We start from the raw sequence: 27,941 nt of genomic DNA, 5'->3' as shown, positions 1-27,941 counted from the left end.
GGGCCCTGTTGTTCTGGGCCTGTGGTTGCACAGTACATCAGGATGAGATGGCACAGCAGAGGAAGTTGCTTTCCTCTTGGCAGCTAGGAAGCAAGGACGGAGAGTTGAAGAGGTCAGGTTCCTATGACCCCTTCAAGGTACACTCCCAGTGTCCTAAGATCTCCTGCTAAGCCTTATCTCTTAAATATTCCATTGTCTCTCAATGTGCTACTAGTTGGGGAGCAAGTCTTAACACATGGACCTTTGAGGACTCATATTTAAACCAGAGTACCAGGAATGCAAAAATTATTACTGTACCTTACCCATTATTTGGAAATTGCAACTAGTTTCAAGGTACCCTTCGTTAGAAATGTAAACAGAGTTAGGAAGAAAGAAGCAAAATTGGCCTTACAGAGAGTAGATGATCTGGAAGAGAGAGAGACATCCATTCCCTTGGACCCAATCCACAGCAAATGGAAATTCCTTCAGTTTTCCATTGAGTTTAACTTGACTTTAGTCATGAGATAATGAGGCTTACTGAGTACTAGAGAGATTGGGGTGTGAGGAATGAAGGAAGTTTTAAACTTCAGAGAAGTGGATAGTTTTGGGGGCTTAAATGAACTTTACAGTGAAATACAGCTTTTCAACAGGGGCTCAGGAGACAGGCGCAAACTACAGCCTCACAGTTGAGCAAGTTTATTCCTCCTGAGCTTTAGACCCACACTTGGGAGAGCTGGTTCTTCAAAGGTGATATCTGGCTGTGCCTTAAGATGCATGCCAGCCATCTGTCTTGATCTGCCATCCATTCAACACACTAGGTGACTCCATTCCAAGCCTTTTCTGTTCCCCTGGCCAGTGCCACTTCCCTCTGCCATCCCACTTCTTGCAATTGAGAGAAGGAAAGAGGTAGAGCAAAGTGGTTGGATAGCAAGACTCATAGATAGATGTCTTCCTCCTTTTAGCATTGCCCCTTTCTGAGTTCTGCAAATGGGCACAAAGAAGCTCACATTTCATGAGCAAAGTTTTGAAGTGCATCTGTCCTCTAGTCATTCTCTTGCCACAGTCAGCTGGAATTTGACACAGGAGATCAAAGCCAGGACTAGATAGTACGTTCATTAGCTGAGATGCACGAAGCTGGGAAGCTAGTGAGAACAGGAGCCTCCCACTTGTTTCCTGTATCTTTTCTCCTCTTCCCAGTGTGTATTGTGCCCAAAGCAAGCAGAGTGCTGCTTTTAAAACTCAAGTCAGGTCATGCTGCATCTCTATTCTAAACCAGCCACTTAGAATGAATTCTACACTTCTTAACCATGGCTCAGTAAAATATGACTCACACTTTTTTCCCTTCCTCCTTCCTTCCCTCCAACCCACAGACATTTGATTCTTTGCTGCATCTCTGAGAAAACAGGATGCAACAATTATACCTAAGTCTTCCTGTTAATTCTTCCCTGTGGCTGGAGTATTCTCTGCTAGATATCCATATAGATTGGCCCCTGGCATACTTCAGGTGCTCCTTCAGGACATCAGGGGACCTTCCTTGATCATCCTAAAGAAAATGCCATCCCACTCCCATTTCTCTTCCTACTTTCAAGTATTCATTGCTTTTCTAAAATGATATTTACCAGTCAGACATATTATACATTTTTTTCATTTATTGTCCATCTGTTCCTTACTAGCTTGTAAGCTGAACAAGAGCAGTGATGTTATCTGTTTCTGTCATATCACAATGGCCTAGAACAGTGTGGGGCACATAACAGGTGATCAATAATGGGTATCATAAATAGATGATTTCATTAGGCATGGTAAACACATTATTCACATGAGGAAATAAGATGTGACTTGATGGTATAGAAACTACTAAACATCCCCAATGTTCTCCTATACCAAGCACTTACAAATCTCATAATTCTTTCTTGGTAAAAAGATAATATGGCCAAAAAAGGCCACACTATCTTTCTATCTGAACCCATGCCATTGAGGTGGGACCTTGTAACATCTTTTACCAAGAGAGATTTGTCATCGCTTGGATTCCTTTGTCCTGTGGGCTTTATCAAAGATGGAACCATTACAGACTCGAAAAGTACTGCTGCTCTTGAAACCCTAGACCCTCATATGACCAAAGCATGGCTAGCTTATAGCATGAGAAGTCTCATTGCTCACATTAACCAAGCTGACATCCAGCTAACACTCAGAAGTAGAGGTATTGACTTCAGACATGTAACTCTGCCCAGATGAGATCAGCTAAACTCATTCTAGAATGGTAACATGGAACTAGTCCAAATTGTTGTTACACAGAATTATGACTTTAATGACTTTTTTAAAAACTAACTTTGGAGTATGTATATCAAAAGCAGGAGTGGAGATATGAAAGGAAGGAATTTTAGTTGTTTCAGTGGAGGCTGGCTTAAAACTTTATATTTCTGTAGCAAGTAGCAGTACTGCTGCCGGGCCATGGCATAGATAAATCTACACTTTAATTGACCTTTTTCAATACAAAGAGTTTCAGTTATTATTATTATTATTTTGTTGTTGTTTTTGGTCATGGGGCTTGAATTCTGGGTCTGGGGGCTGTCCCTGAGCTCTTCACCTCAAGGCTACCACCCTACCCCTGGAAGTCATAGCTCCACTTCCCATTTTCTAGAGATAAGAGTCTCATGTTCTTTAGTGCCCAGGCTGGCTTTGACCCAAGATCCTCAGACCTCAGCCTCCTGAACAGCTAGGATAACAGGCATGAATGCCTGGTTTTCAATTATTTTTAATTAGCATCATACCTTTTCATGATGAGATTAGATAGAAGATCCCCATTTCCCCTGGTGTGATTCATTTCCCAAAGGAAAAGAAGTCCCTCCGGAATGCAGTAACACAGTAGAGGTTGGTGCAACATCTATCTATGAGCGTCACTTATAATTTATCCTTCAGCCACACAGGAATACCATCATGTATCACATCTCTGGCTGAATATCTATCTGTCTATCTCTATCTATCTATCTATCTATCTATCTATCTATCTATCTATCTATCTATCTATCTATGCATGCCATTCCTGGGTCCTGATCTAAGCCTGACCACAGTTCCTGAGCTTTATTTGCTCAAGGTTAGCATTCTACCACTTGAGCCACATCTTCATTTCTGGATTTTTTTTGTGATGAATTGGAGATAAGAGTCTCAAGAACTTCCCTGTCTAGGCTGGCTGCAAGCCATGCTCCTCAGATCTCATCCTCCTGAGTAGGCAAGATTGCAAATGTGAGCCACTGGTGCTAGTTGCTATGGATAAATTTTATCTTAAGTGAGGCTTTTGTTTTTGCACCTAGAAACTTCAAATTATTTATGGAAAATATGGACATGTCCTAGTTTTGGAGTGGGGGTACTAGAGCTTGTCATCCGAGGGGGATGTGCCAGTTCACAAAGGTGCCTGGAGGGGGAATCTTGGGTGGGAGTGATTAATTTAGAATCTGTGCCAGTTAAGGAGTGTATTTGGCTTGGAGTGCCAATTATCTCTTGTTTAGAACCCATTGGAGAGCCCAGGGAGTGAGGCAGATATTTATGGTACCACAAAACACCAATTGACAGTTATATGTGTGATATATTATAGGTTACAACATGGATTTGAAATACATGCTTGTTGGCAGCAATAGAACTGGTGAAATTTCTGTAACATGTATCCTCATTGTAAGATTCCTTCACCTAATGACACACATGCACATGCATGCATACAAGTACACATATACAGTACTATATCAGCCTCTGGAATGAAGACCCTGAACCCAGTTGATGGATGATCTACTGCATACTGATTAAGCCCTGAAGGAATAATCATGGTGTATGAGGGAAAATCATGGAACAGAGATCGGTGGGAATTCAGTAGCATTGAGTGAGCAGTAGGATGTAATGACATACCTGCTATTTCACCAGCATGTTTTACATAGCTTACTGCCTTCAGTTCTGGGAAGTGATGCACATTTTGGTAAAGTTAAAAAAAAATTGAAGCATATTCTTTAAGCATATTCAGGATCAAAGAAAAACACCCATTTACTCATTCTATCACTATTTGTGAAGTGTTTATGATATGCTAGGTCCTTTCCTAGTAGTTGAAATGTAACAGAAAAATAGCTCAGAAGATTTCAGTCCTGGGTGTTGTCTTTGAACAGGAAAAGAGTGTGGTCTGTAACTGGTGGTGCTCTTGTGAGATTATTGGATCATTAGAGTCTGAGCTTCGTCTGTGAAGTAAATGAGTTTATGACTGAGTGGGATAGTAGGAGGTGGAGCTTGGTTGGAGAAAGTAAATCACTGAAGTTGTGTTATTCAAGGCTAGCTTTTGTCACTGGATCCTTTCTCTCACTTTCTGTACTTCCTGGCTACCATGTACAAAGCAGTCTTCTTCTATCACACCCTTCCATTCTGACATCTCTTCCTTACCATAGGCCTAAAGCTATGGGTTTGATTGATCATGGACCCAAATCTATGAAACCATGATTCAAAAAGAAATCCTTTCTCCATTGCCTCCTTTTCTTTTCCTTTTTCTGTCTCAATGATGAGAAATGACTAACATGTTGAGGTTAGTAATGTATGTATAGATTGGCAATAAGCAATAAGCACAAGAAAATAAACGTAAAGTTTGTCAAACGAGACATATTCTATAGAGATAAAGAGAAAGTAGAGTTAGGGGTAGCAAGAATTCTGGGGGTGAGGGCAGCTATTGTTAAGGTGATCACAGCATGGAACTCATGACAAGGTAAGTCCTGAGCAATGAATGAAATCATACCTCAGTATAGTCATTCATCCCAGAATCTCTGCTCGTATCTGTATCCCTTTTCTCAAGTAACTGGACAAATACATTAGATGTGTTAGTGTTTAATATATCTATCTTGTTGTAATTAAAGAAGATTGCTACACAAGTTTATTTTTTTTTCCAGTATGGAACTGAGTGGCTTCACTTTTTTCTGAGTAAAAGAAATGGATACCTTTATCCTTGTGCTATGGTTTGTCCCCCAAGCACTAATATTGTTTTAGGGTTGGTCTTAAATGCAGCAAAATGAGAGCTAGGAGAACCGTTAAGTGACTGGACCTAGTGAGATTCCTTTAGGGCAGTAGGACTTTTGTCTTCAGAGGACTGTGGAATCTGCCTTCCTGTATGCCAGTGAGATCTCTGTGCTTCTGTCTTGAAACATGATCATACTAGCAGCCAAGAAGTCTTCATCAGAGCAGAGGAAATATTGACACCAGTCCCTAGAACTATGAGCTGAATAAACTTTAAAATTTCAAGGTAGGAAGCCTTTGGGATTTCGTTATAGTAAGAACGAATGAATCTTTATACTGTGCTGCTGTTTCTCCTTCACTGTCCTGTCTCTGACTCTGACCTATTGCAATATGGGTTCTGTCATGATTATCCTAATGAAATTCTTGGTTTTTACTTTAGCCAAGATAGGACTACTGGAGTTGCTGTGATTTTTCTACTGGTATTCAGCACAGCTAGTGCCGTGGTGACAGCATGTATAACCCCTTCTCCAGTGGCCCACACAATGAGGTACCATGTAGACTCCATAGCACATTCTCTTCTTTCTCAGCCTGCCAAAAATTCCTGGCAGAGAGCAAGAAGAAACTTGCTTTCCTCAGCTGTCAGAGGGGTTAAGATGCTAACTTCCTTTAGTCAAGAGGGGAATGGAATTGATTGACAGACAAGAAAGCTGCTACTCATTTAACCACCAAAAGATATTATATAGCTTTAAGCAGTGTTCAGCAGAATGAGAAGGTAATAAACTACTCGTATAAGCTCAGTTCTCAAGGGAGGATGGAGTTGTTAAACCGACACTCAAATTGTTTCTTTCTCTCCTTTTTTGGGCCCTCTGTGCATGCCATGCTTCATAAAGGCAATAAAATGGTAAGATTATGATGAAGAAAAAAGGCCCATCAAAGAATGAGACTATTTGCTCTCCTGTCTTGGATTCCTCTGTCTGATTCCTCTGGCATTTCTGTGCACTGAGAATGACAGGCTGTAACGGAGGAGTCAACCAGGTGCAGATAGATCAGGAAATGAATTTGCAATGGCCCCAATTGTGCTGTAGTCTTTGATGGGAACTTACTTACTTTTCTCTCAAGGGACTTTTAGCCAGTTCACAAACAGCAGAGCTGTTTTGTGGCCTTCAAATGCCATTGTGGTGTGGTAGCCACCTGGTGTTTAACCCTTGTGGATTCTCTGTGGCTCTAATGGGTCTCTGTAGACAAATGGATTCTACCTTTTGAGTCACTGGGTGCATTGTGAATATCAAGTAAAGATTCATTAGTATATTAGTCCTCTTCATGACTTTAACGATTTGGTTTCTTCAACTATAATGTGATAAACTGTACTAGGAATAGCTTCTGCAGTCCCTCCTGTGGCGAAACTACTAGAGTTCAAATCCTGGCTCTGCTACTTGTTAGCTTTAAGCAAATCTGAAGCAAATTAGCAATGTAACCTCTTTGGAACTCATTGTTTTTTAATCCATAACAAAGTGGAAGAAGAGAGAGAATGTTTTAGTCATGGTTCAATGGGAAGCAAATGGACTATCGTATATAGCTGAGAGAAGGATTCACTCATAAGTGAACAATTGTGCAGTAACTTGAGCTGCAGTGATAAGGAGAGAGAAGTGAGAAGAGAAGTTATTCTTGAACTCCTAGGCTTGAGGAGAAAAAGTCATTAGAACCAATGAGGCCAGGGTAAAAGAAGCCTCCTTTCAGGAAGCTGTGCCTTACATGCAGGGCATAGCTACCTTGAAGAAACCTCAGAGAGGAGAAACCAGGACAATCAGCACTACTTCTATCCCACCTTCTTGGCTGCACTCTTCTCTCCCTATTGGCTAAACACGTTGAGGGAAATAACAACCTTGGGGAATGACCAAAGTTATAGATTGGCCTCCCAGGGTAACAGCACAGAGAATAAAGAGAGACTGAGGATCTGTGAAACAGAGGGGGATCCACTAAAATGCAGCCACTCCCTTTAATCTGGGCAGTGTTGACTGTGTCAGAGCTTGAGAACCTGGCATAAACATTTGACTTTGAGAGCAGTTTGACGTATGGAGAGGATAGAAGGGTGACTGACACAAGGAGAGTAAACAGCATTTGTGTCTGAGGGTAGACTTTTCTGGAAGAAAGCCAGAGGGTAGAGGTTTTTGAGGCAGGACATCAGGCTTCTGGCTTGGTCTCCCTTCTATGGAATCAGACACTTTTCTGAGAACTAGCTCCAGAGAACTTTTCTTCTGCTGCTTCCTGAAGCAGCACCTGGCAATGTCACTCTGAGGGACTTTTCTCAATTAAACCATGTTCTCCTTTTTTGCCTGTGGTTTGGAGACCTGCCCTGATAACTGCAACCTGGACTTCCTTTGTTTATTTTTTAAATTTTATTGTCAGGGTAATGTATAGAGGGGTTACAGTTACATTTGTCAGGTACTGGGTAAATTACTTCTCACACATTGATACCCCTTTTACAACCTGGACTTTTGAGGAAGAAAGAGAACTGGATTTAAAACTGCTCCTTAAAGCACACTTTTGGAGTTATCATAGAGCCAGGCCATGAAATGCTCTGTTGGGGAAAAGAGAGTTAATATGCCTCATTATAGCATGATGCAGAGATTCCCTCTGACAGACACATGTGGCAATGGCTTGGAATGAATACAGTTCTATGAACACAATTGGAAAGAGACTTTGCATTGCTCTTTGGGTCCATAATTGCTCTACGGTGAAAATCACTGAATTGGTTGTACTACACATTTCCACTCAGAACAATGCTTTATTGGATCAACTTTATGTATATATATGGAATGAAGCACTTTGTGAAAGAAGTAATCCAGCATTTGTATGTGGTTTTGAAAAGCCAAGGTGTTCCTAGAGTCAAGGCTTTAGGTGCTGTTATTCTCTTGCTCAACAGTTGTGTTTATATCATAAAAAACATGACCCAGTCTTTCATCACAGTATTTGAGAGACCAAGGACTGTAGTCCTTAGGGGCAACCAGAGAACCACTAGCAGCTTCCTCAATGAATAGATCAATATACACTTGGTCCCACAGAGTAAATTGGGGAGAAAGATGTCCATCCAGGTGCTTTACCATCAAATCAGTCTCAAAATTTAGTTTCTCTTTCTTTTCAGGTGTTCGTCCTGACTCACTGCACCTGACACCAAGAATGGCAGGACAAAAGACATTATATTTCTTTCCGGATCTCTGTCCATTTATGCTCCTCTTATCAAATTGTAGGTCACTTACAGAGAGAGCTGATTGTAAAGAGGCTTGATTTCAGGGTGGAAGAAGTGAATGGGCCTTATTTTCTGATGAACATAGATAAAATTGTAATTTGCCATCTTCAATCAACAACACTGCGAGACATCCCATAGGCCTCTCATTACTTGTGTCTTTGTAATAGAAATCTGAGATTCCCCTCATATAACTGCTCCAAAGGTCATTGCTCTGCTTATTTCCACAGTGTCCCTAACTTATAAAATGATCTCACATGAATTTAGATTGGACTTCAATTTTGCTTCTGGATGCACAGAAAATAATTGCTTTTGAATCAATATCCTCGTGATTAAAAAGAACACTGTTGCTAAAAATATTTAAATCAGGAAGCATCCCAAATAGAAGACTTGGCAAAACACAGAAGATATGACAAAAATTTTGCTGGAAGAATGTAAAATAGATATCAAAAGACTAAACTACACATAAGGCACCAGGAAGTGCTAGAGTTTTCCCTGGTATCATTTTGCTCAAGATGTTTATACATCTCCATGTAATTGCAGTTAAACATATAAATTCTTTGTTTCAGCTTGAAATCTGTTCAGGTTGACACTTCTCCTTTTGTGTTGATTGCTTTTCTCCCAGTTTTGATCTTTCTGCTATTTTTTTAAAAAGCATAAGTTAGTGGCAGAACACAGGTTTGAGGAGCAGGGATTTGATCCTATTTAATTCTTTTTCTTGCCCTTTCATGTTATTATGTTACCTCTAACAACTCTCCATCTTAAAATCTCAAGCCTCTTTCAGATTCTCTCAATAAATCCTTTCCATTTTACATTCCTTTCCATTTCTTTTGCTTCTTTCCTCATTTTGCTTTATGAAATACATGTTGCATTCTAGAATTTCTCCATTTTGCAAATAGATGAATATATGCTAGATGAATGTAAGGTATATACATGACATATCATTGGTGGTTATTCTGTTTTGTTGGCAAGTAGGTCATGTAACTTTTATGTCATCCATTTTCCCGCTTAGAAAGGCTTGCCCTGGAGTCAGGAATCTTCATGCTTTTGTTACTTTTTTCCTTGGCTGATTAACTAAATTCAAGTTTGATTATGGAAAGAGGGAACACTTGTCATGGCTGAGGTCCTCTGCTTATCCATGATAGGGAAGTCCCCACATGCACTGTCCATGATCTAGGGAGACACTCGGAGCAACTGGCATGGCAATGCTAGCATGCATGGTCTCACTCCCTTTCAGCCTTTGTGTCTTCTTCAGCGGTCAGAATCAGGTCAATTCTATGCTCCAGGGCTTGGGGATGGCTCCCAGACTTCTGCCTTTGGATTCTCTCTGCCCTGGAAGCTCCCATGCAGCTCTTTGCTGAGTGCAATCTTAAGGTGGAGATGTGGGAATTTCAGGTCTCTAGATTCTTGGAAGGCCAACTCCCACCTAGGAACAGCATTATAGTATAGCATTATCAGTGTATTTCCCTTTAGCAAAGTTTCATCCATTGAATTCTTTTCCCATTCCTTTGGTTTCCCCCAAAGAATTTCTCCTCATGTTAAAATCACAGGATCATCCATTTCCACCTAGAATTCCCAAGGGTCCTGCTTTCTGTGATTTCATAGCTACTGCTTTATGATCTTTCCATTTCCAATCCTCGTGTGCAACACTGAGTCTCAATGAGATAGGCAGGGCCTCTTGTTCTCTGGGAATCCCTAGTGCTGAGCAAGAGGAACAACACTTGACTGGAACTCAATAATACCTTCTAGCACTTTCCATGTATTGATGGTGCAACCATTTTCTTTCCCAAGTAAATACTTTTCTACTTTGCAGCTAGATCTAATTCTCTGAGGGCATGGTGCCATCCAGACACCGTAGAGTGTGCTATTCTTTGCAGGAAGGAAAGTCATTGCAGATCTATGTGGATGCTGACTTCTAAGCTCTCACATATTTTATTGAAATCCTTCTGTCTGTCAGTGCATGATGTTAGGTAGGATAAAATATAAGAAAAAGAAAAGACATTCTGCCCTCTAGGAAGTCAAGTGATGGTATCATCATAGCCACAATTTGGTCTTATCTTTAGTTACACTGGAGTCTGGCCGAGAGATTCATCTGCAATTGTTCTCATGGCTTTAATCATCATTATGTAGACCTATTCTTTTTAGAAGGGCCTGAGCATCATCATTTGATCATCTAGTATATTGAATGAAAAGCTGAGATTGAATTAATTGCCTTTGAGATGCCCTGAGTTATTTAACCAGTGAGGTAGCTGCCTGTGCTGCTCCTCGTTTTGTAACTGCCTAATGTAAATGTGAAATGTGAACTACCTATCAACATTGGCTCTGTGCTGGGCACAGGGCAGAAGGATAGGGTGTATCTGATACTTTATTGTTTCTCAACAACCTACGGATAGGACTTACATAAGCATTACTACACTAGGATGCTCACACTGCTGAGTCCAGGAATAGAGACAAAACCTGAATGCTAGCGGAATGATTAATTTTGACTGCAGAGATTCCGGCAGACTTCACAAATAAATTGACATTTGAGTTGGCCCTTGATATTGGATTTTGACAGGCAGAGATGGGAGGAAAGAGCAACTAGACAGGTGAAACAGGATAAACAAAGGTATGAAGGCATGAAGATTTCTGCTCTACATTTGCGGTAGAGGTACAGATCTAGATGTGGTTTGAATATAGATTGTCATGGGCTGTGAATGACCCAAAGCAGAAGTTGCACTGGCTTTTGTCCAGGTCAAATCTGGCCTGTGGCTAAGTTTTCTGTGGCCCAGCACAATGTTGCCTTTCTTCCTTTTATTTATTTATTTTTTGAGTTGCATCCAACATTTAAAAATCAGTTTTCAGATATACAATGGATTCCTGGCTGCTCTTAAAAAAAAGCTAACAATACTGAGCCTGCATTTCCTCAAGGCAGTTAACTGGCTGGCACTGAGTAATGGCTTCTCTTTTGAAACAGGCTCATGCCTGTCTCCAGCTTGTGGAGCATCCTGTCTAACCGGCCTCCATCAAATGGCACAGGCAGGTGTTTGAGTTTGTACCTTCTGACCTCAAAGCTTTACTGACTGCTACTTGCTAGGAGGAGTGTCTATGGCAGAGAGCTTTATCCAGTGCTTGACTGAAATGCACATCTGGTGGCTCTTGGGAATCAGCAGACTCTTCCAGGAGGGAAAAATGTCAGAAGCCATCCCAGATGCTGCGCTGAGGAATTCTGTTTGTCTCATCAGATCTTTCGAGGTGCACCTGGTGGATTTTTGGAGGCAGGGGATAATGACCCTCACATTTTCAAAGATCTCTTTCCATGGCAACAACCCACAATGCCTTGTCAATTTGAGAGCTTGTTAGAATCACGGTCACTGGTTCATGTTTTCCTTACAAGTGAGTTTTCTTTTCTTTTGGAATGCAGACTAGCAGCCTGCCAATAGGAATCTCAATCCATTTTCAGAACAAAGGAGGGAATGTATATATGCATTTTCTCTTTCATTTCCTTTGTTAAGTAAGCTCTTATGCCAATCAGATGTTCTTATTTCTTGACCCTTTGTGAGCTAACCTTTAATTTCCCTTTTTTTTTCTCTTCATGGAATAGTACTGTTTGCATGAATGCTAGAGTCTGGAAGGCAGAAAATTCTCCTGACTACCAATGCATAGGCATCTACACTACAGAATGCAGTTATTCATGTACTCTGCTCACAGAATCCTGTGAGCTCTGGCTGATAGACAAACATGCTCTGTGCCCAACGCTATTAAGACTGAGAGGTTCCTCGCTGACATAACCTTCTTTTCATAAGAATAAAATAGAAGGTTACTGAGTCTACGAGCTAATCTGTCTAATTAGATGCCTCAGAGCAAAATGCATATGATTTGCATGAATTATCTTAACATGCAAAGAATAGGACACTGGAAGGAAAAGCTGAAGAAAATTTGCATGTCGCTGAGAGAGAAAGCTTTGGGGATTAGAACCCAGAAGGTCCTCTCTCTGTTCATGTTTTCCAGCTGCACTGGAGTATCTGCAGAGGGATGACTAATGTTGGCAGAGTGCTCAGCTATCCTTGGGTCTTGCAAGCAGTTGCTCCAGGCCTTGTCTGCCCAGGGAACCAGACTGAAGAAGCTTCATTAAGGCAGTAAGCAAGAATGAATCTGGGCCCTGGGCACTGGAAGACCTGCAGGACTATCTCCTATGGGCCTCTAGGTGGCACTGTTGTATCTATTGTAAGACTGTGCTTTGCCCTGCAATATTAATGCAATTTAAAATGGAGGAAAAAAGGAAACAGAAAACAACACACACACACACACACACACACACACACACACACACACACACACACACTCCCCTTCCTGTTTCCATTCCAAAATCCCAACATTATGCCCACTTTACCTAGGAAAACCCATCCATGCCATCTGATGGGCTTCCTATGTAACTGAGATAGTATAAAGCATATTTCAAATCAGTTCTTCTCCTAATCTCTCTCCATTGTGTTTGTGCATGAGAGGCTCTGCAATGATTTGTTTGAAAGGTAAACTGCTTGAAATGGTATCTTATTCTTGCAGACATCTCAGTTCCTTTCCTTCCATGCTGATGTTAGAGGTGTAAGTCAGTACTTGGGGTGAGTGTTGACAGGTGTCCATGGCAGTGGTAAGAGAGGAGATGGCAGCCTGACTGGGGTGGGAGAGAGCAGGAAGAAAGCCAACTGCTTCTCTAGGCTCATTGTTTTTGGTAGTCTACAAACTCTGGTTTTTCCTTGGGCTGACAGGTTTGGGCTAAGTGAGTAGTGAGTTCTAGCTAGAGGTAGTGAGGTTGAGAGAGTGGATCAAGGGCTCATATTCATTAGCAGTGTCCCAGTTTCCCCAGTGTTGAAATGAGACATCATGGTACCTTAACTCTGTGGGAGTCAGGATGTGATATGAGGAGTTAGGAAACAGGAGTGACTTTTAGAAACATTATAGAATATGATAAACAAAAAGCAAACGATCCAAAAGTCAAGAGTTAACATATCCTTACTACTTTGAAGTTTGCAATTTCCCACCTTCATTAATAATCTCATTTCCCCCTTGCAGTCCTGTTATTAGCAGGGCAATCTGTTCAATGACTTGCTCAAGGTCATAGAGAGAGGGCTAGAGTTAGTTCTTCAAGATCATTGTTCTTTTTAATTTTTTTTTTAAAATCCCTGAACAAATATTTCAGTTGAGAAGCAATAATCAAGTTGAGCAAATAAACATTTGGCCTACTTGCCAAATCAAAGATATTGTGCTTAGGGCAAAGTAATAAAAAGATGCGTCAAAATCTTTTTTTTAATGAAAATTCTGACTTTCCATTGACTTGAGAAGCTATAACTTTAGGGCATAATCTTAGTTTGCCTGCCAATGTTGCTATAGTTTCTCTAGCTTACCATTTTATTGTTTAGAGACTCAATGGTATCCTCTGCAAAATAGGTTGAAGAAATTCTTTCCAGGTCCTGGGCATCTAGGTAAAATATTGAAAAATAACATTTTAAGTGTCACTTGGGGGGGGGTCTTTGAATGAGAGATTGTAGACTGGCATTAGGTTTTAATCATGGTTTTAATAGTAATTTATTAAGCCCAAACCCTAGGGAACCTTGTGGGAATATATGATTACCTCTGCCTGATTTTATCTTGGAGTTCTGTGGAATTTTATAAGGGATGAAACAGTATTTAGTGGCTTCATAAACCAAACTGTTCCACATATTTAAATGGCCTTCACTTTTATTATCTTAACTAATGAATTTTGCCAGGCATCTCTATTATAGCTATATGATTTATAAAGATTATATTTACTTTTTCTCCTTATAAGAATCTAATGAGACCAAATTGGTTGCCTGTAATCAGACACTGGCCTTTTTCATCTCTTTGGGTTTTATTTACGAAAGCTTATTAGAGCAAACGTACTGAGTAATATCCAGTGCTAGCTAGGTTTTGCCTAATGATCCCAAACAGCTAACACAGAATACAGATAATGAAATGACAGGCTGCTTATGAATGCAGGCAGAAAAAGAAGCACACTCACGGCTCATTTCTAAAATCCTTACCAAGGCAGAACACACATGAGCATGTTTCAACCTAAGAGCACCTGTTGTGCAGGGACCTAGCATAGAACTGCAGCATTGATCTCAGATCTCAGAAACTAAAGGTAGAATTCGGTTTTGCAGTTGTCTGGAACTTGGTTGAGGGGCTCTGGATAGAAACATAGAGAATGAGGAGGCATCAAAGATTTGAAAGCCTTGATTTACAAACTAGAGGAGGCAGTTCAGAGGGCTCACATTCAACAGCCACCACTAAATAACTTGGCCCCTCATGGATCTGTCAGAGAGAATACCTAATGTAACCTGGGTTGATACTATCCAGGCTAGAATTAATCACATGCTGATCTTCCTTCAAGGTATGATGGTGATCCTTCACCTTTCATTTTAATAAAACAAAGTCTTGCTGTAATTTTAGCAGTTGAACATTGAACTCAGTTACTCTTTTTGCCATCTTTTATTTATTTTTTTTCTTTCAAAACTAGCGCTGTCTTTAGGTGGGCACTCTAGTATTTGAGTCCCTTTTGCTTTTAGGCATTTTTCAAATAAGGCCTTTTGTTTATACTTGGGTTAACCTGGATTGTGATCACCCTTTTTATGCTTCCTCTGTAACTGAGGTGATGGCACATGCCATCATGCTCAGCTTTCTTTCTTTCTTTTTTTTTTTTAAAAAAAAACAAACTAAACTTTTTATTAAATCTAATAAAACTTTTTACTAAAAACAATTAAAATTATATACAGAAAGACCAGAAAAAAAAAACCCCAGCAAATAATTCTCAAGGGAAGAGAAAGTATTTCTCCAACTACTGGAGCTGAGGCTCAGTTTCTAAGTCTCCATGTCCACATCCAAAGTTGTGTTCTCAGTTTTAAACTGGTGATCAAACGGAAGCTAAGTTGCCCTCTGTGGGAAAAGGTGGATCTATATCACAGGAAGTTGGTAGAGTCTACGAGGTATCTCTAAAGCAGCAAGGACAGTCATAGTTTTGAGGTTCGTTTAGTCCTAAGTGACCTGAATGCCCAACTTTTTATTAAGGTCTTGTGAACTTTTTGCCTGGGTTGGCCTTGTGCCCATGACCCTTCTGCTCTCTACCTTCCTAAGATTAGAAGCACCAGCCACATACCGGGCTTAACATTTTCTAGTGTGATGGGAAAGGCTGTTACGGTGAGAGATAGTATGATTGTTCCCAGATGCCAACCTCCAACACTTTCATCCTCATTCATATCCTACAGCTTAAATACTTGTCCACTATTCCCTGTAGTCAATGTGTTTGATTCTGGTACCATGTGTCTTGTATATATGTTTAGCTGATTTGGGGAAGGAAAAGGAAATACTAAAACAGCAAAACAAAGGACAAGGGGTAAAGCAATGCAACAATGATACCCACAAGACACTAAGTTGGAAATAAACTCTACAACCTGAGAGAGTGGGGAGGGGAATTAGGAGAAGAAAACAAGGGAGGGGGTAACAAAGTTTGTCAAGAAATTTACTCATTACTTATAACTGTAACCACTTTACATATCACCTTTACAACAAAAAAAAATTAAATTAAAAAAAACTTTCCTCTTCTTACATTTGATAAGCTTATCACCCTTTGGGTTAACAACTTCCTCTATAAAGTAGCAAAGAATGTCTGCTTCTGCTAGTATTTTGAGATTTGGTGAATAAATCTATTTTCACTTTGTTTGTGCTGGATATTTTATAGTTTGAGATACTATTTCCTTTCCAATCTTCACAGGCAACTGATACCTTAAGCTTTTGGACTTTCAGGTATTTTTGAAATGTTCTCTTCAATGATTCCACTGGAGCAATATTTATGTTGCTTATTTGTTCCACTCTTTAGGTCTGTGTCCTTGTGAATTAAATTAAACTGGACTAAAGTAATTTAAAATAGAAAGAGGTCATAATTATGGAATCAGACTGGAACAGAGTGAAAGCATTCACGTTCAAGGCGGTGAGGTGACTTGTTTAAGGTTCTAGTACAAGTTAAAGAGAGACTTGAATTAGAATTGGCCCAATATTTTTCCTAGGACTTCAAATTGAGAGCTACAAGCTTTTGTTATGATACGTAATCTACGAATGTAACATCAGAACACATACTTGTCTGTCTCTAGTGTTTTTTCTTTTTCTCTTTCTTTCTTTTAAAAAAAATTTTATTCTTGGTCGATTGTGGGGCTTGAACTTTGGGCACTTCCACTTGAGCCACACCCCCACTTCCTATTTCCTGGTGGTTAATTGGAGATATGAGACTCTTACACTTTTGTGCCCAGGCTGATTTTGAACTGCAATCCTCAGATCTCAGCCCCTGAGTAGCTAGGATTACAGGCATGAGTCACCAGTACCTGGCTTTAGTCCTTTTTCAATCCATATCACTCTCTTATTCTGATGAAGGCATTCCTACTTGATGTCTGTGTGTGTGTGTGTGTGTGTGTGTGTGTGTGTGTGTGTGTGTGTGTGTGTGTCTTGGTTATGGAGTTTAAACTCAGGGCCTAGGTGCTCTCATTGAGTTCTTTTACTCAAGGTTAGGACTCAACTACTTTGAGCCACAGTTCTACTTCTGATTTTCGAATGTTTTTTTTTTTTTGAGATAAGAATCTTGCAGAGACTTTTCTGCTTGGGTTAGCTTCAAACCATGATCCTCATATCTTAACCTCCTGAGTAGCTAGGATTATAGGCATGAGCCAATGGCACCTGGAGATATCTAGTGTCATAGTGCTGTTTCCTTCTTATCTAGGGCTCAGCATGCTTACCATAGTAACCTATTGGGACTCTACATCTTGTTGTTGCTATCTGACTATTCTGCTGCTTATTCCTCTTTCTATGTCCACCAATCACATCGGTAGCCTTATATTAAGATCTTCTAGTCTGGTAGCATGCTGAGGCCTGTGGCCCCTTAGGATAACATTCTCATTAAACACATCATTCCCAGTATAGCTATTTCAGATCCTAAGTTCTTAAATGCTTATTTCCCACTCTCTTTCTCTGAATTATTCAGAATCAATCTTTTTGGGCTCCAGAAATTATCATCAGCTTAGGAGGAAGTTTCTTTCGGGCAGAAGGGCTCTTTCTCTACTATGTATTGATTTTAGGTGCTGGCTTGGGTTGCAACCATCCTTTGTCATGGAGCCTCTGGTTCTATCATTGTGAGATGGTTCTTCCTCTCTCCTGGAGGAATGGATAGAAGTTGAAAATCACCATGCTCATTGAGGAACAGTGTGAGTGAGTGGTCCAGGAGTATCCTCCTAAAGCAACAGTCAGGGAGAGAAAGAAGGACCCCGAAGGCAGGCCAGCCTTTTCTGCACCTGGAAGCCAACTTTTTAAAAATAATTTATTACCTATGTTCTCCCATCATTTCTAGTTTGCTTCTTTCTCATTTGGTCTTGCTTTATAGTTTTTAATTTCTTCTGTTTTTCCTATTCTATTTTGTACAGTACCCACTTAGATTCATTGCTTCTTGAAATGAAGACCAATCTTCCTGGGTTACCTTATCATAGAGACATTTCCCCTGCCAAACCCTGTTCAACTTGCTCTCTTTCTTTCTGGTTTTAGATGTTCTTTCCATTTTCTTATGCTACTTGATCTGAATTTGAGACACACATTTACTTCTGTTGCATGCATATTTTGTAAGATGTTTATTCAGGGCATGAATCCCCTGCTCCTTCCCTATTTGAACCAGATGTCTTACAGTCACACTTATGAGCATCTTATAGTAACAATGGTGCATGTTATTATCTCTCACTTTGCAGAATGCAGAGTATATTTTCAGGGCTTGACTTGTGTAGTTTCTTGATTTGCTGACTCTCCGTAAAGTGGCCAAGAACACAGGTTTTTTTTTTTTTCCATTTCTCTTTGTAAGCACATGAGTAGAGATGCCATTAATCCCTTCCACGTTGTTGTCTAGAAAAGCTCACCAAACAATGACACTCAAGTTTTTGAATGGGCTTGTAAACTCAGAGCCCTTAACTCAAATGTCCCTAGTATAGCTTTACCCTAATTTAAAAAAGCCAGCACAAAACACTAGAATTTATAGAAACATGTATAATTGTATTTCAAAAGGTCATTACAGATTTTAAGTAGCAACTTCTTTTGTCATAGTCATATTAAAAAATTATAAGACAATTTACATAGAAAAATACAAAGCATTTGAGTGCATATTTAATGTAATATTCATGTAATAACAGGAGTTTGTTCTTAGTTGGCTGCTTGTATGTCATTTGATCATACAGTTCTGCCATATATAGAGATGATTTTGTCATTACAATTATATACTGTATATACTTTAGCCAACGATAGGGTGCATAACTCATGGTGTTTCCATTTGAGACTCCTTAGTGCTCCTTAGTGATATATTATGTGTCTTTCATTTGTGTAACTATACTGTGAGATATTCATGTTCACAGGATGATGAAATTGCCTAATGATGTCTGTCTGTCTGTCTGTCTATCTATCACCCAGAACATATCTCCATGGTTAAGTGATGCACAATTGTACTATGAATTACAAGGTGGGAAGAATACCATTTCCCTGTTGTCAGTGAAGACCTTCAAATCTATCATTGATCCTATGACACATACCTTTAAAGGGAATTGAATGAATCACACACAGACCCCCCTCAGACTCAGACAGACACAAACTCTCTTTCTCTTTCTTTCTGTCCCCCCACCCCCCCTTTCTCTCCAGAATGATCCTGGCCTTGCCTTCCTTGGACTTTTTTTTTCAACCCTTCTGTGAAGGGCTATCCTCAGTAATGTGAGACTCCATGCCCTCCTCAGTTGGTCCCTTACCCTGTGCCTAAGTCATTGCACTCCTCAGAGAGAGGCCGCAGTGCTGAGTCAAGTCTCCCAAGCAGTTCCAGCTCCTAGATCAGCCCAGCCATGTGGCAGCCCTCCATGGCTGCTTTCTTCTAACGGAAACAGCCAACCCCTCAGTCTGCTCTTTCTCTCTCGTACTCTTGAAAGCCAATTTCCTGCTTCAATCTTATTCTTATGAATAGAAACACAGAGCTTGCATGGAGAATGAGAAACTACTGTATCATAGGAAGCAATCACACAGAACACAAAAAGCCATTCAAAGTAATTAAACGACTCCCATCCCCTTTCCTATATTTCTTTTCAGCTCTGCACTGATGGGTTGTTTATCTTCACCACCACCACAGCAGCAGCAGTAGCCCAGGCAGCAGGCAGAGGAAACGCAAGCCATTTTCTGCAAGGGCCCATGGCGAGAGGGCAGAATTAAGACAAATACTTTTCTTTTTGCCTGCCAAAGTATTTTAGCTTCTGAAAAACAAGAGATACAGTGCCGCCATCACCCTGGAAGGAAATAAACAATACAGACCTGGCGGTGGTGTCTGGGAAAACTTCTAGTGATTTTCTACTTGTCCAAGGGATGGATATGGAGGGTGGGGGGTCAGTGAAGCTGGGGGTGGGAGGGATGGAGTCTCATTATCTTCCAGGCCTGGAAGCTTTTGTTCTCTTCAGCTGCTCTAAGGAGGCTCCAGCTCTGCTCCTAGCTGTGCAGACTGGCAAGCATCTAAGAGTGTCTGAGACTGGCAGGGTGATTCTAGCAAGCATAGACCCAGGAGATGATAGCTGGACAGAGACGTGGAACTCCCAGGTCTGAGAGAGCAGGACTGAGGGAATAGTGCTGCAGGTGTTAATTGATAATACCTGCATGGATACACTTTTCCAGGACAGTTGCAGGAATACAGAAGATACAGGATACAGGAGAGAGAGAGAGAGAGAGAGAGAGAGAGAGAGAGAGAGAGAGAGAGAGAGAGAGAGAGAGAGAGAGAGAGAGAGAGAGACAGACAGACAGACAGAGAAAGAGGAAGGGAGAGAGAGGAGGAGGTAGAGAGAGACAGAGAGAGTGAGAGAGAGAGAATGAGAGAGAGAGAGAGACAGACAGAGAGAGACAGAGAGAGACAGAGAGACAGAGACAGAGAGAGACAGAGAAAGAGGAAGGGAGAGAGAGGAGGAGGTAGAGGAGAGACAGAGAGAGTGAGAGAGAATGAGAGAGAGGCAGAGACCATCTGAGGGCTGTTTAAACATACTCCTGCGTTCTGGTTCTCCAATGTCTTGTGGCAGCTGGTTCTGTGAGAGGGTACTCAGGATGGCATCATGGGGAGTAGAAGGGGAGAAAAATGGAAGAACATAGCAGGGAGCCAGGGGTGCATGTCTGTCATCCTATCCACTCAGGAAGCTGGCATCTAAGGATTGTAGTTCAAAGCCAGCCCCCATAGGAAAGATTGTGAGACTCTTATCTTCACTTAAACTACAAAAAAACCAAAACAAATATGAAAGTGAAGCTATGGTTCGAGTGGTAGAGCACAAGCCTTGAGCAAAAGAAGCTTAGAAAGAGTGTTCAGATGCCGAGTTCAAGCCCGGGACCAATACCCCTTTCCCTACAAATGGGGGAAGAACTTGAAGGGGCTCCATAATGTCTGCTTGCCTATCTGCCTAGTGTCTCCTGTGCATCTGCAATGGTTTTGCCCTTTAGGAAAACTCAATGCTTCTTCAGAATAGGTGCTTTGGTGGGTAAGGGAGCTGGAGGGAATTGACCTACTGACTGACCTACTCTCAGCCAAATAGATCTCCTCCGTGGGAACTGGGAAGCACTGAGAAGCATTTGCTTGAATGTCCTAACAACCATTTCTCCATGGAGCTGGCTGTGCCATGCACTGATTCAAACCCTTTGGGAATCACCATGGCCTGCCATTACCCTGAATTACCAGACCTTTTGCGACTTTTGTTAGGTTTCAAGGAATTTTCTAATGAATAGAGACGCTAGCTCAGGCTGAAAATGGCGCAGAGGCTCTCCATCAGAAGGCAGGACAATATGTAGCAGTGATCCTCTCTAGACACTGTCACAAATGAACTATACAACTTGTGAGTAGGGATGGGAAAAACGGAAAGAGCGAGGGAAAAAATGGTGACATTGTCCATAAAGAAATATACTCTTCATCTGACTTATGGAACTGTAACCCTTTTGTACATCACCTTTGTAATTACAATACAAAATAAATTGAAGTAAAAAGTAGGACAAGTTATGTAGACCCTCTTCTCCAGAATCTGTTAGGGCTGAGCAACTTGAATTTCATTCTGTGACACCCCACCCTCACCATTATATCCTGGGAGATTTTACCTCCTAGTTAAGAAGTACCCCAGTGTCTCAGCACCCTTCTCTCTGCTGTTCCACAGGCTCTACCTCCTGGCTCTTTGGTTTAATCATCACTGCTGGCACCTGACCTATTTCCCAAATGACAGTTCAGCACTCTTGTTTTGTATCTGTCATAATCCTTTGAGTGTGAGGAGGTTTAATGTGCAATAAATGTAAATGGGCAATGCAGATCTGTGTTTTATTAACTCTCATTTCAGTGGGGTTTCGGTGACTACTCTGCCTTGCAAGGATTCCTCATCAGAAACCTTGCTACTGGTTTTCTGTGCTTGCCCCCAAACTGTTTTTGTTTTCCTAGGGAGGCCACTGTGCCTTGCTAGTCTGCCATGTCTTAGGAGCAGTCCTTCTGGAATAGATTCCTTCAGTCTTGAAAGTAAAGGGAGAAAACATCAGTACACCTCACATCTGTCTTTTGTTTTGTTGTTTGCTTATTTTTGCCTTGAACTATAGGCCTAGGCGCTGTTCCTGAGCCCATCAGCACAAAGCTACTGCCCTACCCCTTGAGCCACAATGCTACTTCCGGTTTTCTGGTGGTTAATTGGAGATAAGAGTCTCAAGGACTTTAGTGCCTGGGCTGGCTTTGTACTGTGATTCTCAGCTCTCAGCCTCCTGAGTGGTTAGGATTAGAGGCATGAGCCACCAGCACCCAGCTTTCATCTGTCTTTTGTGAGCATGTTTCAGCAGGCTAGAATGCTTCAAATATTTCCTGGGTTTAGGTAAAATCAAATGTTGCTGTCTAGATGGGATGGGTCAAAAATCCTTTCCTTCACATGCAAACATTTTTTTCAAGAATATTTTTTATAATTGTAATTAATAGAAGGGTTATATTATATTCGCCCGATAGAGGGTGCATTACTTCACAAACATTGATATTCTTTCTCATGTTTTTGTCCCCATTTCCCTCCTCCTACCTCTTCCCCTCATCTTGTTTTCCCCACTTCCTTATCCTATTTCAAATACACAAATAAACATATATACAATATACCAGATAACAAGGTAAGATACTGTAACAATATGGGAATCACCAAGGGACAACAAAAGAGATGAGAAATAACATAGTACATTAAGAACAACAATCACATATTACATGACTCTTGTTTCTATATCCTGGAGGTCCTTTCATTTATTTTCATCCTATACGGCCTTATGTATCAAGGTTTTTCCGTATTGTAATCCTCCCATGCAAACATTTTTAAGAGTTCTAGTCTTCTAATAATTTCCCTCACTTCGCAAAAACATTCAATATGCTAAAGGAAAATGATAATTCAATTTCTTCTCTCAGTAGGAATCCATCTAAGGTATAAGAGAGGTGGAGCCATGCTTACCCAAAAGGAAATTGAGTCAGTGGGGGTCAAAGATAAAGATCTCAAGATCCCTGAGTGTGGGAACATTCTAAAGCCATTGTGTTTAATGTGCCTCCTTAACTACTTACCTTACTACTTAGGTTACTGCTAGTAATGTGGAGACATTTTAATTCAAACTTTAGGGTGAGAATTCAGAGTAGCAAACCAATGGGAAATTGCATTTTCTACGAGACTTAACTAGTAAATTTTTGTGGTTTGAGGACCAAAAGTACTAACAAGTTGCATCAGCAGACCCCTGCAGGAAGCACCTTGCTGAGAGCTCATCATTCAGCTCTGAGGAGGATGCAGAAGTTGTTGCAGGTACTATGAAGCTGACAGGATGAAGGGAGCATCCAGAGAACTCACAGCCACGCAGTACAAAGGTCTTGCTATGATGTCTGTCAGTGTCTTCAATTAAGGGACTTACAGTCCCTCTCCTCTCCTCCCTCTCCCCTACCCTCAGCTACCTCCTTGCTTCTCTCCTTTCCTCCCTTCCATCTCCTCATCCCTCTCTTTCCTTTATTCTCTCTGTAGACCAGATCTCCCCGAACTCACGATCCTTCCATCTCAGATTCCCTAGTGCTGGGTTAGAAGTTGTGTATCATCACCTAACATGTAACTGTAACCCTTTTGTATATATTTTTTCATATAATTTTTATTGTAATTAATAGAAGGGTTACATTATATTCACCAGATAGAAGGTGCATTATTTCACCTACACTGATACCCTTTCTCATGACATGGTCCCCATTTCCCTCCCTCTAGCCCCGCCCCTCATCTTGTTTTCTCCCCTTCCCAATCCTATTTCAAATAACCAGATAAACATATATACAATATATCAAATAACAAGGTAAAATGCTGTATCAATATGAGATAAGCAAGGGACAGCAAAAGAGATGAGAGATAGCACAGTGCATCAAGGACAACAATCACTCATCATTCATATGGCTTTTGTTTCTATAGCCTGGAGATACTTTCATTTACTGTCATACTATATAGCCTTATGTATCTAGGTTTTGCTCTATTGTAAATCTCTGCTAGGAGAGCCCAAGGTTTCTACTGAATATGACAAATGAGGGAAACCATTGAGCCTATGTTCCTTTGAGTCTGTCTTACTTCACTTAATATGATTTTTTCTTAGTCTTTCCATTTTCTTACAAATGGGGTGATATCATTTTTTCTGATGGTAGCATAGAATTCCATTGTGTGCAAATACCACATCTTGTTGATCCACTCATCAACTGAGGGGCATCTGGGTTGGTTCCATATCTTGCTATGATAAATAGTGCTGCCATGAACATCATTGTGTTAGTGAATTTAGTATGCCCTTGTTTCTGGATGAGTTGGTAAATGCCAAGTAGTGGAATTGCTGGGTCATAGGGGAGCTCTATGTTTAGTCTTTTGAGGAACCGCCATATTGCTCTCACCAACAGTGTAGTAGTGATCCCTCCTGGCCACATCCCCACAAACATCTGTTGTTATTAAATTTATTGATCATGGTCATTCTAACTGGAGTGAGGTGGAATCTTGGAGTTGTTTTGATTTGCATTTCTTTTATGACCAGAGATATCGAGCATTTCTTCATATGTATATAGGCTATTCTTATTTCTTCTTCAGAGAAGACTCTCTTTAAGTCTTTGGCACATCCTTTAATGGGATGGTTGTTTTTTTGGAGATGAGTTTTGAAATGATTCATTTTTTTAAAGCTGTTAATATATTTTAGACATTAGGCCTCTGTCTGTTGTATGGTTAGTGAAGATCCTCTCCCACTCTATAGGCTTTCTATTTAGCTTGCTAGCTATGTCCTTTGTCATACAGAAGCTCTGCAGTTTAATGCAGTCCCACTTACCCAAACTGTCTTTGACTTGTGTTTCTGGGTCTTTATTAAGAAAGTTTCGACCTGTGCCAAGGAGATGTAGTATATCTCCTATTCCTTCGTGTAAAGTTTTCAGTGTATCTGGTTTTACCTCAAGGTCTTTGATCCATTTGGAGTTAATTCTAGTGCAGGGTGACAAAGAAGGATCCAATTTTAGTTTTCTGCACGTGCTTAACCAGTTCTGCCAGCAACAGTTGTTGAAGAAGCTGTCTTTTTTTTCCAGTTTTTTTTTTTGCTCCTTATCAAAGATTAGGTGGCCATAGGTCTGTGGGTTTATTTCTGGGTCTTCAGTTCTATTCCATTGATCCTCAGGCCTGTTCTTGTGCCAGTACCAAGCTGTTTTGGTTACTATAGCTTTGTACTAGAGTCTAAAGTTTGGTATTGAAATTCCTCCTGCGCTGTTCTTTTGGATTGCCTCTTCCATTTCTTTAAAGAATGACATTGGGATATTCATCGGTATTGCATTAAATTTGTAGATAACCCTTGGCAAGACTGCCATTTTCACGATGTTAATTCTTCCAATCCAGAAGCATGGGAGGTTTTTCCATTTCCTCATTTCTGCTTTAACTTCCTTTTTCAGTGTTATAAAGTTTGCATCAAAAAGGCCCTTTCTATTCTTAGTTAATTCCTAGGTACTTTATTTTCTTTGAGACAATTGCAAAAAGAGTTGCTTTCCTGATTGTTGCCTCGTTCCTCTCATTGTTGGCACATAGGAAGGCAGCTGATTTTTGAGGGTTAATTTTATGCCCTGATACCTTGCCAAAGTTTCAAATCAGCTCAAGCAACTTGGGAGTGGAGTCTATAGGGTTTTAATATACTTCTCAAAGGAAAAAAATGCCACTCCAGTAATGTACAAGATATTTTAAGCTGGTTCTGAATTCTGGGCCTAGGTGCTGTCTGTGAGCTCCCTTCACTCAAGACTAGTACTTTGCTACTTGAGCCACATCATCACCTGTGGCTTTTTGTGGTTAATTGGACATAAAATCTCATAGACTTTCCTGCCTCGGCTGGCTTTATACTGCAGTTCTCATATCTCAGCCTTCTGAGTAGCTAGGATTACAAGCATGAACCACCAGCACCTGGCTAATGTACAAGTTTTGTGTGGATATATGCTTCCATTGCTTTTAGGTTTATGCTTGAAGTGGAATTGCTGGATCATGTGACTTTAACATTTAAAAATTGGATTTATTTTTCTTAAAATTTTTATTAACATCTACTAAATGTTTTTGACATATGAGACAGAGCATTATGGGTCTTTATGGGATAGGCTTATATCACATAATTCTGTGAAAATGACAAGATTTTCTTCTTTTTCATGGTACTGTAGATTGAACTCAGTACCTTATACTTATCAGGCAAACAATTCTACTTGAACCACATCCCCAAATCCTTTATGGATGAAATATATACACACATACCTACATACAAACATGTCTTTCTTCTTGCATCTACTGATCAGAGAGTCTTTGTCTAAGCTGTAGTAAACAGTGCAGTTAAACATGGGTATTCAGGAGTCTATTTGGTATGCTAGTTTCATTTCCTTTGCGTAGGAATAGCTAGATCGTATAGTGGACTTGTTTTTAGTCTTTTGAGGAAACTTCATGCCGTAATCCATAATGGTCATACTAGCTTATGTTTCCACCAACCACGTATAAAAGCTCCTTTTCTTTTTGCCAGTCCTGGGACTTGAACTCAGAGCCTGGGAACTTGAGCTTTCTCAAGGCTAGCACATTACCACTTGAGTACTACTTCTGACTTTTTCTGTGTATGTGGTACTGAGGAATGGAATCCATGGCTTTGTGTATGCTAGGCACGCACTCTCCCACCAGGGCATGCTCTTGGCCCCCTTTTCTCCACATTTTGAGGACCTGCCAAAATGCATTCTAAAATGGTAGCAGTAGATTACATCCTCATCAGCAGTCCTCGAGTCCTGATTCTAGCCTTCATCTCCTCAAGGAAGTTAACTATGTTGTCTGTTTTGTTTTAGCCACTCCAGTCTGGATCATTTAGATGATGGGTTTTTTTTTTGTGGTTTTCATCTTTATTTCTCTAATGAACAGTGACCTCGGATACCTTTTCATGTGTGGTTAGCCATTTCCTAATCTCCCTTTGTTACACTTTTCTTAAATTATGCTGCCCATCTTCAAATTTGATTATCGTTTTGTTGTTGAATTATATGAATTCTTTCCATATTGTGGACACCAAGCCCTTAAAGATTACATTTGGTATACATTACATTTGGAAATAGTTTCTTGTATTATGAAGCTAGAGTTTTCACCTTCTTGAGGCTATTCATTTATAGTACCAATGTATTTAATTTTGATAAAGGTTTACTTACATTTCCTGGGTTGCTTGTGGTTTTGTTGGTGTAATCCAGAGGTGACATTTGATGACAAGAAATAAGGAGGTTCCAGGTATATCAGAGGTCCACTGGGGTGTAGCTGAGGCAAACAAACAAACAAAAACAAAGAAAGAAGAACAAGACAATGTGATCAATGATGCTTAATAGCTCATCAGATAGAAATGTTTATATCTGTTTTAAATAAGATTTTATCTTTCAAGGGTTTCTGTGGTTAAATATATTTTAGATTCATGCAAGTAATTTGTTTGCAGGCAATATATGTTCACGTGAGAAAAGAGGAAAGTGTTACCGATACTATCTCATATATTTAAATCTTATACGTTTGAATCTTGAAATTTCAGATCAACAGTGGTTTAAATAGTGCTGCCTGGTACAGAATTTAAAATTCTCTTTTCTTCTGGTAAAATTTCATAATGTTCTTATCCATGAGGATGCTATCATCATCCAAAGTCTTTGTCCTACACTCACTGAGAAGGCTTAGCCTCTGTCCTTTAGTAGCTAGAAGTGTTTAATTGTTCATCATTTGTAGAAGTGGGTCAGACTAGGCAAGGTCAAGTCTTTTGCAAATTAGAGAGGAGAATTAAAATTTAAAACATCAAACTGATAAACACTTGAGGGAATTGATTTAATAATTTTGAAGGCTATCTATTTGGTGTCAATGAGACTATTATTAGGCAGGGCACTGAAATGAGGTTATTTCAGATGCTTGTGCTAGAGTGACTTATATGCTATGTTATTCAGTGACAATTTTCAAAGCAAAATTTTTACTCATGATAATAAAAATATGGGATTTGATGGTTATGAGTTCCTGTTGCTGAACAGACATATATAAAAAGCACATTCTTGTGAGGTTGGGAGAAATGAGAAGTAATAACAAAAAGGTATTGACCAAGAAACATTATACTTATAAATTGACATGTTGTATTGGATGGTAACCCTTTTGTAGAACTACTTAAAGAT

General features: G+C 40.2%; 1 long non-coding RNA gene across 1 annotated transcript; it reads right to left on the bottom strand.

The window, feature by feature from the left end:
• LOC150049133 (uncharacterized) lies at nucleotides 1–27,054 on the bottom strand. Its single transcript, XR_016538964.1, has 3 exons — nucleotides 26,958–27,054; nucleotides 13,582–13,655; nucleotides 1–83 (listed from the first exon to the last, which is right to left on the bottom strand). It is a non-coding gene; the product is annotated as an uncharacterized LOC150049133 (long non-coding RNA).
• Between the last annotated feature and the right edge of the window lie 887 nt (nucleotides 27,055–27,941).

Source organism: Megascapheus bottae, chromosome 20, assembly GCF_031878675.1.
Source record: "Megascapheus bottae isolate mThoBot1 chromosome 20, mThoBot2.hap1, whole genome shotgun sequence".
NCBI lineage: Eukaryota > Metazoa > Chordata > Mammalia > Rodentia > Geomyidae > Megascapheus > Megascapheus bottae.
This window is presented reverse-complemented; position numbering and strand designations above follow the sequence as displayed.